The sequence below is a fragment of the Phascolarctos cinereus genome, unplaced genomic scaffold (genome assembly GCF_003287225.1).
Source record: "Phascolarctos cinereus isolate Bilbo 61053 unplaced genomic scaffold, phaCin_HiC Scaffold_7;HRSCAF=346, whole genome shotgun sequence".
Lineage (NCBI taxonomy): Eukaryota > Metazoa > Chordata > Mammalia > Diprotodontia > Phascolarctidae > Phascolarctos > Phascolarctos cinereus.
Genome location: NW_027556180.1, coordinates 28,697,330 through 28,707,853, shown reverse-complemented (window position 1 = coordinate 28,707,853; position 10,524 = coordinate 28,697,330). Strand labels below are relative to the sequence as shown.

At 39.7% G+C, this 10,524-nt stretch overlaps 1 pseudogene; it reads left to right on the top strand.

Annotated features, from left to right (window-relative positions):
* Positions 1 to 3,176: 3,176 nt before the first annotated feature.
* Positions 3,177 to 5,338, top strand: LOC110203422 (peptidyl-prolyl cis-trans isomerase-like 4 pseudogene; annotated as a pseudogene).
* The last annotated feature ends 5,186 nt before the right edge of the window (positions 5,339 to 10,524 follow it).

The following is a 10,524-nucleotide window of genomic DNA, read 5'->3' as shown; positions in this document are numbered from 1 at the left end:
GGGCCATTAATGAAGAACTTGGCAGGCTTTTACCTTTTTTATGGGTCAAAGGAATTATTTTCCTCCTAGGCTAATCATCACTTTCTCTTTGTTATTGTTCCACATTCACTGAGTTCTTTACAATATTTCCAAGATTTCAAAGCTGGGAGGAACTTTAGAGGTCATTTAGTTTACCTCCCTTCTTTTTATAGTTGTATTAACTTAAACTGAGGTTCATGAGGGAAGTGATTTGCTTAAAGCCATAAGGGTTGCTACGCAGTAGTGAAGGTCATAGAATTGGAGATCTGCAGCCAGACTGGAACGTGGAGCTGTTGAACCAATGTCTTCATTTTACAAGGGAGTAAGCTGAAACCTGGAGAGATTAAGTGATGTAAATTCACCAAGTTCATAAATAATTGGCAGGACTGTGATTTGAATATGATTCCAAATCTAGATGGCAAATCCTAAGCCCAATATGATATGCTAAAGGATGCTGAGCCTTACTTTCTCCCCTCCCCTTCCTCTTTCTTCTCTTCTTCCTCTCTTCCCCTCTGTCTCTCCCTGCCCCATCTCCTTCTTCTCTTGCCCTTTATCTTTATCCCTCCTCCTCTTTTTTTAGAGGACAACCTTTTAAATACATTTCATCAAACCAAATGCTCACTTTCTAAGATACATGGAACAAAAAGTTTATCAAACAGAGATCTAGCAAAGGAGATCAAAACAATGTGGAAATAGGATGAATGAATGAATGAATGAATGAATGAATGAAAAATGCATTTATTAAGCACTCTGTGTTCTAAGCACTGTGCCAAGTGCTGGAGATACAAAAAGGAAACTGTTAGATAGTTCTCACTCTCAAAAAAGCTCATCCTCTAATTGAGGTAGACAACACATGGGCAAATGGTCAGCTTCAGGTCAGATGGAAAAGCCTTGAAGTCTTAAAGGGGCAGCATCAGAGAGGATCACAAGGACCAGTTGTCTCCAGGTTATCACAGTAGGTCAGATGCCAGTGCTGGAGATCTATAAGTAGATAAGACATGCATCGTTCCTGTCATTCTGTAGGCTACTAGAGTTGTTCTGTGGGTGCTTTCATTGAGCCTACATCTATGAGTTTATGTCTTAAATGATAATTTATCCGTGCAATCGGGAATAGAAAGCTATCTCTAAGAATAATAGCAGGATAAAGACCTCTACAAGAACCGTTGCTACTTGGACTGTAATAAAAAATTGATGACAATACAAGAATAATAGCTCACATTTGTCTAGTGCTTTAAGCTTTACCAAAAGTACAGGAAAGTGCTATAAGTAAATATTATTCCCATTTTAAATATGAGAAAACTGTGAGCCAAGTAAGTACAGTAATTGGTCCATAGTTAGTAATCCAGTTTAATCCAATGTAATCCAACTAGCATATGAATCACCCATTCTATCGAAGGCAACGTATTAGACTCAGGAGCTACAGAAAAATTAAAAGAATCTCTGTCCTAGAAAGCTAACATTCTTCCTGGAGAAGAAAGGGATAAGTGTAAAAGAGGATTTGAATCCACGTAGCTTATTACAGTTATCTATCCTCCCCAAAGTAATTTCAATAAACTTCATGGTAAGTGTATTTCTCAATTTAGATAATTGTTGGGGACTGTTTTTCCTCATTAGTCATCTCTGGCTTCATTTCCAGTAAGTCTCATTGAAGGGAGATCTGTTGTGTCAACACTGAAAAACTCCTATCTTGACCTCTGCATTCTTTCCACAGTTTTGAGGGGCTACGAGTGGACTGCATTTTATTTGCCCAGGATGGTTATGTGAAAAAATCAAAGTAGTAAAATACCCTCCAGCTGCTTTGTGAGTGTTGTTTTTGTCCTGACTCCAATCTAGCTTTTTAAGTAACTACAAAAAGAGATTTATTTAAACTTCTACATCAAACCAAAAAAAAAATACATTTTCCTTCAGTATTTGAATGCTGTAGATAGTGTACTTTCTAGGGATGCACACATTGATAATGAGGTTGATGCACACCTTGCCAGGGCTAGCTCAGTGTTTGGGATGCTCCGAAGGCCAGTGTGGGAGAGAAGAGGTATTAGAATGACTACCAAACTGAAGGTCCACAGAGCCATTGTGCTGACTTCATTGGTGCATGCCTGTGAAACCTGGACAGTCTATCAGTGCCATGCCAGGAAACTGAATGGCTTCCATTTAAATTGTCTTAGGAAGATTCTGAAGATCACCTGGCAGGAAGAGACACCAGACACAGGTCCTTTCTGGAACTGAACTGTTAAGCATTCAAACTCTTCTTCAGAGAGCACAACTCCTCTGGGCTGGCCATGTTGTTTGAATGCAAAATGTATGCTTGCCAAAAAGACTATTTTATGGAGAACTCACACAGGGCAAGCATTCACATGGTGGCCAGAAGAAGAAATACAAGGACACTCTCAAGGTTCTCTTAAGAACTTTGGAATTGATTGTGTGACAAGGGAGACACTGGCACAGGCCTGCCCAGCATGACATGCCCACATCAGAGAAGGTGCTGTGCTCTATGAGCAAAGCAGAATTGAAGCAGCTCAAAAGAAACATGAGAAGGGGCAGCTAGGTGGCACAGTGGCTACAGCACCAGCCCTGGCGTCAGGAGAACCTGAGTTCAAATCCGGCCTCAGAAACATAACACTTACTAGCTATATTACTCTGGGCAAGTCACTTAACCCCAATTGCCTCGCCAAAACATATAAAAATTAAATAAAAAAAAGAAACACGAGATGCACGAATTTAGAGAATCAATCCCACATGTTAATATGGACTATTTGTGCCCAACCTTGGTAGAATATTCTGAGCTCATATTGGCCTGATCAACCACAGTTGGACACACTGTAACTTAGCTCTAGCATAGTGATGTCATTTTGATCCTCTTCAAGAATGGACAACCACCACCACAAAAGGAAAGGTCATGTAATTGGTGCCCTTGGCACACAGAGAGTAGGGCAGGCAAAGCTATATCCTCTCTGAACATATTGCCACCAGCTGACTGTACGCAGGAAATCATTGGCTTTGCAGTTAGTTTTCCGAAACATCTATGCCCAATATTATCTAGCCCACAGAATTTTATGACACCTTTCTCAATATACCAGGATGAAGGAATGAATGACAAGGTCAATATTCAGTGATTTCTATGTTCCAGGCACTATGCTAAACATGAAGGATACAGCAGCATGCAAAGGTAATTGTTGTTTTTTTTTTCTCCAAATCTGGGGTGGTTTTGTATGCTGCTGCATATATAGGGGGAAGAGCTGATGCCTATTTGGCTGACAGATTACTGAGCATGATGCTGCATACATGAAGCGAGATCTCAAATCTGATTGTCTAGGAGAATGCTCAGCATGACACTGTATAGCTTCATGCAAGGCATTGATATTTGCTGGCTCCAACCAGTCTTCAGAGAGAAAAACACATAGAGACAGAACAATTAATATACACACATAATCTTATAGAAGAAAGTCAGTCCTTGCCTTCAAGGAGTTTACATTCCAAAAGGGGAGCTATAGGAGGAGAGTGAGCTAGAGGATGAGAGGATAGGAGTGAAATCACATATCTTAGGCTCATGGCTGGAAAGTGCTTGGAGGACCAGAGACCAAGCTAGATAAGGTGAAAACTCACCCATCAGAACCTAGGGTGGCTGCAGGGGAAGGAGTCTGAGTTGTGGTAGGAGGGAAATGCAGCTTGATTACAGATGGTGTGGCTTGGAGAAGACCAAGACATACATATTCATTTGTTGATTCATTCATTCATTCATTCATTCATTCATTCAAAAAACACAGAGTGCCAGCATATACAAGGCACTGATAAATACACACAGGAGCTACAACCACAGGAGATAAACAGGAGAAACAATTACAAAAGAGTTCAGGCTTTCAATGCACTTGAGTTTTCTTGCAATGGCTCTATACAAGAAAGTTGAAGAAATTTTATGAATGTAACTATTGGGACTTTTCCATCTTTATTAATGTTCTTAGTGATTGGCATCCTAGCTCTTTTTTTGCAGAGGCAGAATGATATATGTGCACTAGAGTGCTGATTTGGATTCAGGAAGATGTGAGCTGGAAAAGTCATTTAACCTCTATATGCCTAAAGCAAATTTGTTGGACTTATCAAAGTTGTAGATAGGATGTAATCTGTATTGCTGAAGGAAGTTTACCAAGCTCAAAAGAACTATAGATCCTGCACATATATTTTCTTTTAAATTTGTTCTGGGTTCAGCAGGGTATGTAGAAGCCTTTCCCCCCAACATGGTTCTCGATTTCTCATTACCACAAGAGAAAATCTAGATTGCCTTGATGGTACACATACAATGTGTGTCGAAGTAACAGAAGGAATGGATGTAATCAAGAAAATTAAAGAGAATTGTTGACAAAGACTTTGTATCTTACAAAGATATTGGGATAAAGCATACAGTGATTTTAGATAATCCATTTGATGAACTAGCTGGCCAACCAATTCCTGATGGATCACCAGAACCAACCAAGGAGCAACTTGATAGTGGAGCAGATAAAGAAACCAATGATTTCTAAGAGAGACCAGCTGAATAAATTGAGTCATGGCCAAGAAGAAGGCAAAAACTCAAGCTATTCTTTTATGAAGGATGGGAGATTTACCCAATGCAGATATTGAACCTCCAAAAACTGTCCCATTTGTGTTCAAATTGAATCCAGTGACCACAGATGAAGATCTGGAAATAGTATTCTCAAGATTTGGGCCCATAAAAAGCTATGATGTCATTTGTGACTGGAAGACGGAAGAGTCCCTTTGTTAGGCCTGTATTGAATTTGAAAAGGAAGAAAACTGTGAAAAAGCCTTTTTCAAAATGGATAATGTGCTTGTAGATGACAGAATGACATGCATTTTAACAGTCTGTTGCAAAAGTTAAATGGAGAGGGAAAGGTGGGAAACATACCAAGAATGAATTCAAGGACTATGAAAAGGACCAAGAAAAATCTTCTAAATTTGCTTTCAAAGATAAAGTAAAACCCAAACAGGATACAAAATATGATTTCGTGCTGGATGAGGAGACAGAAGACTTTAAATCAGCTCATTCACATACAAGTAAAAAACAAGAAAACTCATCACTGCTCTGGAGGATTATACAAAAGTAAAAAATGGCATCATAGGAAATATGAAGAGTGTTGTGAAAAGGGAAAGACCTCAAAGTCACAGTGGTGGCCACAGCTGCAGTGGATCTTGGGATAAAGATGTCTGCTATAGTAACAGTAAGTCTAAATACTGAACAGAACTCTGTGAAAAGAAAAAAGACAAAAGCAAAAGTCCAAAGGAACATCTAAGTACAGATGAAGGAAGATACATCAGAAATGATTTCTAAATTTTCTGTAGTGTGACATCCTACTAATTATAGACTTGGACAGACTAGAATCAAATCAGTCAGACACTATTCTTACCTTTCACTTGCTTAAATCTTTCACTAGAAGTACATAGACATTTTCATTAATGCAAAGTAAACAAGACAGTAAAAGTCTCATGAAAAGATTTTAAAATTTAAAACAAAACAAAACCAAAAACCTATGAATAAATTAATATCTTGTCTCTGGACCTCAGCTTTCTCATTTGTGATGTGAATGCATTGTACTAGAATGGTTAGTAAGATCTCTTCCAACTATAACCCTGTGATCCTTTTATATAAGTCTAGTGTTCTCTTGACTACCCAAAGCCTAGACTTGGGGTGGTGAACCTATGGTCTCGAGGCCACATGTGACCTTCTCAGTCCTAGGGTGAGGCTTTTCGACTGAGTCCAAGTTTTACAGACCAAACCCTTTTAGTAAGGGGATGTGTTCTGGCATTTGGACTCAGTCAAAGGGCCACACTTGAGGACCTAGAGGGCCCTATATGGCCTTGAGGCCACATGTTCCCCACCCCTGGACTCTAGACCAAATACTTGTTAACTGACTAGCAAGCTGGAACCCCTAGCTGTACATATATGGAAGCCCATTAACTTACCATGGAATTCAGTATGTTTCAAGACAGGAATGGGGGAGGTGAAGCACTGAATGCAAACTGGCCCATGGAGGGTGCAAAGCCAGGCCAAGGCTATGGCTTCCCTGGAAGGCAGCCTTTCAAGCCTTCTAGCGCTACTGGCATCATTATCCCTGTCTACCTGCGGTGCTCCTCTTTCACTGTTCATCAGATTCCTCCTCCTTTGTACCTCCTTGCCAAAAGTTAGACGAAGCAGGCATACATGTAGGTGGCATTTCCGAGACTTATGTGATGCCTACCTGCCCAAAACGCTCAGAGATCATCAAACGGAATTACCTGAGAAACCTAGAGGGCTTCCAGCAAAGAGATTCCCTACTTACTTCTTACCCCCCAAAACCAAGCCCTGTGCTGTATGGTTTTAAGTACATCTATTCAACAAGCAGGTGTGTAGGTATTTGATGGAAGGAATCAAGTGAAATACTGTGAACCTAATTATCACTCAAATCAGGCCTGATTCTAAAGAACGACAGCGCTCTGCCCAGTAGGTCTTTAGCAGTAGGAATCAGTTTTAAAGATATCCCAGTCTCTTCAGGAATAAAGTTAAAAATGGGGTTCAGTGGGTAGATTGAACCTGGATTCAGAATAGATTCGAGTTCAAATCCTGCCTTCCATACTTAACTGGTTGCATGACTGGTCAAATCATTAGGCCTCTATCATGCTCAACTTCCTCATCTGGAAGTGGGGATAATAACAGCCCCTAACTCACGGTGTTGTTGGGAAGATGGAATGAGATATTTGCAAAGCGCTTTGCCGACCTTGAGGTGCTATATAAATCTTGGCTGTAGCATAGAAGAATGACCCTTAGAAATTGCTTATGCCAATTCCCTCCTTTTGTAGGTGGTAGTACTAAGACTCCAAGAGATCGGATGATTTACCCCCAGGTTACTCAGCTACTCACTGAGACAGGATTGTAAGCTATATACGAAGAGAGATTGATCCATTGATTATATTTACTTTGGTGTGTAGCTCAGTTCCTAGAAGATAGTAGGGGCTTAATAAACGCTTGTCGATTGGTTGAGAGGTATAAGGGACCTCAATTAATCCAACTCTTTCATTTCACAAACAGGGTACCTCAAGCCTGAGCGTTAAAGTGGCTTGTCCAAGGTCACCAAGGTGGTGGGTGACAGAGGTGGGATCTGAAACCAGGTCCTCCGACTTGGGTCAGTTTTCTTTCCATTGATCCAAGTCTTCTTTAGCTAACAGTGATTTCTCTGCCACTCACAACTCCATGTTTCTAATCTCATGTAGAGACACCCCCAACCTCGTCCCTTTGCTTCCTTCCTCCTCTCTAATGTATTTTTCTTTGTGTAGTTGTATAAGAATTTCACATATAAGCTTGAGTCCCATTAAGAATATAGTGTTGTATTGATATGATGTGTTTCATCTGAGATACCCAAATATCTTTTGGATCCTGCCTGGATGTACTTTCATCCCTCATATTTAGTGGGTAACATTTCTAGGTCTCGCCTTCTAGTCAAGTGCTCTTTGTCTACAGATATTTATCTGTAGAATTTTGTGGTTTTCATTTTTATTTTTAGAAGGCCAAGCAGAGACCATCACATCTCTGGATAATTCAGAATAATTAGCAGTTTGATGTAGGAATGCTGAGAGCTGGAGGCAAGCAAAAATTAAACCACAGTAATACCAACAAGGATTGAATTCACAATATGGCTTTCTGTCCTTTGTCTGGCAAGATGAATAACTCTCCCTGCAGTTATGTTACAGTTCTAGAAAGAAGACTAATTCTGGAGAAGGGGCAGTGAGGTACAGTGGAAAGAATCCTGCATCTGGATTCAGAGGACCTGGATTTGAATTCTTCTCATGTCACTTTTAGTACCTATGTGACCTTGTACAAGTCTTTCATTTTTATGGCCCTTAATTTTCTCATCCATAAAATGGGGGTGGGGAATCGGATTTAGATATCTTCAGAGATCCCTTTGAGGTATAAATCTTTGATCTCATGAATACTAGTTTATCCCTTCCTTAAGCTACTCTCTTTTCAACTGCTCCCAATCTCTTCACATCCAGGAATTTATCGTATCATATTCTGGATTTGTGAGAATCCCTTTCTGTGACCCCAAACCCTGAAATCCTTTCCTTCTCTATCACCAAAGATTGGCATGCCTTATCAAAAGACATAACTTTGGCCTCCTGCTTCCTCAACCTTCTCAACCCCCACGGCTTTTGTCTCTACTCTACCTCTCAACTATATACTGAAACCACCAAAACTTAATCCCTGCCCCCCTCCACACTGTACCAAACATTATTCCCTGTCCTCTCTATCCCATCATTTCAAATTAATTTTCCTAGCTACTGGAATTGCTGACTGCAGCTTTGAATCAAGGACATGTCATCTCCAATTCCACTCTGGTTGGCTCTACAATTGTACACTAAATTTAATGGTTGCCCTTTGAAATATTCCATAGTAAACAGCTGGGACATTTTGCATCCAATGAAAAGGAATGCAGATAAGCACATGTACACCTGCCTGAGTCAAGTCCTAATGCATCTGGCCCTGGAGCTAATTAGAAACTTTGTTTCCTGATGACAATTAGCCTTTGGAAATATCGAGGCACGCTGAACCTGGTTAGTCGAGTAATGACAGGCAATTAGTTATAATTGTCCTACTCAGGGAGGAAGAAGTAATAATAGGAAGGAGATGACTGCTGGAGGAATTGGAATAAGATTATGTTAATTAAAAAACATGGCAAAGAGAATTTATTTTGGGAATCTTCAAACTTGCCAATTTCTGAGTGTGGAAAAAAAAACATACTTTATTTGCTAAGGATAGTTAATGCTGGAAAGTCATAAAATGACAGTTTGTGATTGGGATCTAAATGGGATCATAGATCCCATCTAATCATTTCATCTACCACCCCTTCCTACATTTTACAGCTTAGATGGCTCTTGCTCTTGGTGTAAAGGACTCCTGACTTCTGATGAGCTTCTCACACGCCCTTCCCTTGATCCACAGTATTCTCTTTGGAGGTTTCCATTCAGATATAATGTAGAATTCCAAGGAACTCTGAGGACTCTGGGTGGGTGAATACCCCTCACTGTAAGGTTGCCATAATTGACTATAGCTATTCTCTTATAAGAAGCTCTCTATAAGCTCTGAGATTATCATCACTTCATCACATCTTACTTGCGCATACACTAAGTCTCCCACTTGTTGAAAACCTGGATGGTGTAGGTAATGTTAGACCTACATAAGTGTTCTATACTTCAAACTGCTTGGAGTGGAGTGACAAAGTCATACCTTAAAAGTGGGACTTTATTGTTCATCTAGTCTGTCTCTTCAGCTTACAGAAAATCACAGAATCATTGATTCAGAGCTGGAAAGGACATCAGACATCATCTAATGCAACCCCCAGATATCACAGGCAAGGAAACCAAGAAATAAAGTGATTTGCCCTATCTCTTTTTAAGGAAGCAGAGCTGAGATTTGGTACCCAATCCACTGGCTCTCGGTCTAGTGCTATTTCTATAGTACTATGAAGAAGAAGAGATGATGACCTAGGGAACTAAAGGACACTGGATGTAAGGTCATGGACAAAAGCCGTGTTATACATGCCCTTGTGTCAGCCCATACCTACCAAGTCCTAGTGAAAAGTTTGTTTGAACAATAAGAGATATAAATAGGACTAAAGGTTTCCATATTTTTTTTACCAAAAAATGTGGGTCAAAAGATCATAGATTTAGACTTAGAAAGGATAGTAAAGGTCATTGATTCCAGCCATGTCATTTTTTCAGATGATGAAAATGCAGCCCAGGATAGTTAAATGACTTGCACATGGTGAGCCAGCTCATTACTGTTGGAAGCAGGATTTAACCAGAAGTCTTCCTGGCTTCAAAAACAGTGATCAAACTACTGTACCATACTGCCTGTTCAGTTCATTTTAGATAGATGCCTTCAAATAAACAACTACCAAAATAGAGAATTCAGAAAACATCCTTCTCGATCATGGGAAGAAAGATGGATAATTTTGATTGCACAAATGAAAAAGGTTTTGCACAAACAAAACCAATGCATCCAAAATTAGAAGTAAAGCAGGAAAATGGGGGGGGGATTACAGCAGTTTCCTCCGATAAAGGCCTCATTACTCAAATATATGGAGACCTAAGGCAAATTTACAAAAACATAAGAGCTGTTCTTTAATTGATAAATGGTCAAAGTGTAAGAATAGGCAGTTTTCAGAAGAAAAATCAAAGTTATCAATGGTCATATAAAAAGGCTCTAAATCACTATTAGTTAGAGACATGCAAATTAAAGCAACTCTAAGGTATCATTTCACAGTTATCAGACAGTTAACAAGACACAAAGTGAAAATGACAAATGCTGGAGAAGATGTGGGAAAATAAATACACTAATGCACCGTTGGCAGAGTTGTGAACTAGTCTAACCATTCTGGGGAACAATTTGGAACTATGTGACCCAACAATCCCACTACTAGGTCTGCATCACAAAATAGATCAAAGAAAAGTGAAAAGGATCCAGATGTACAAAAAACATAGTTT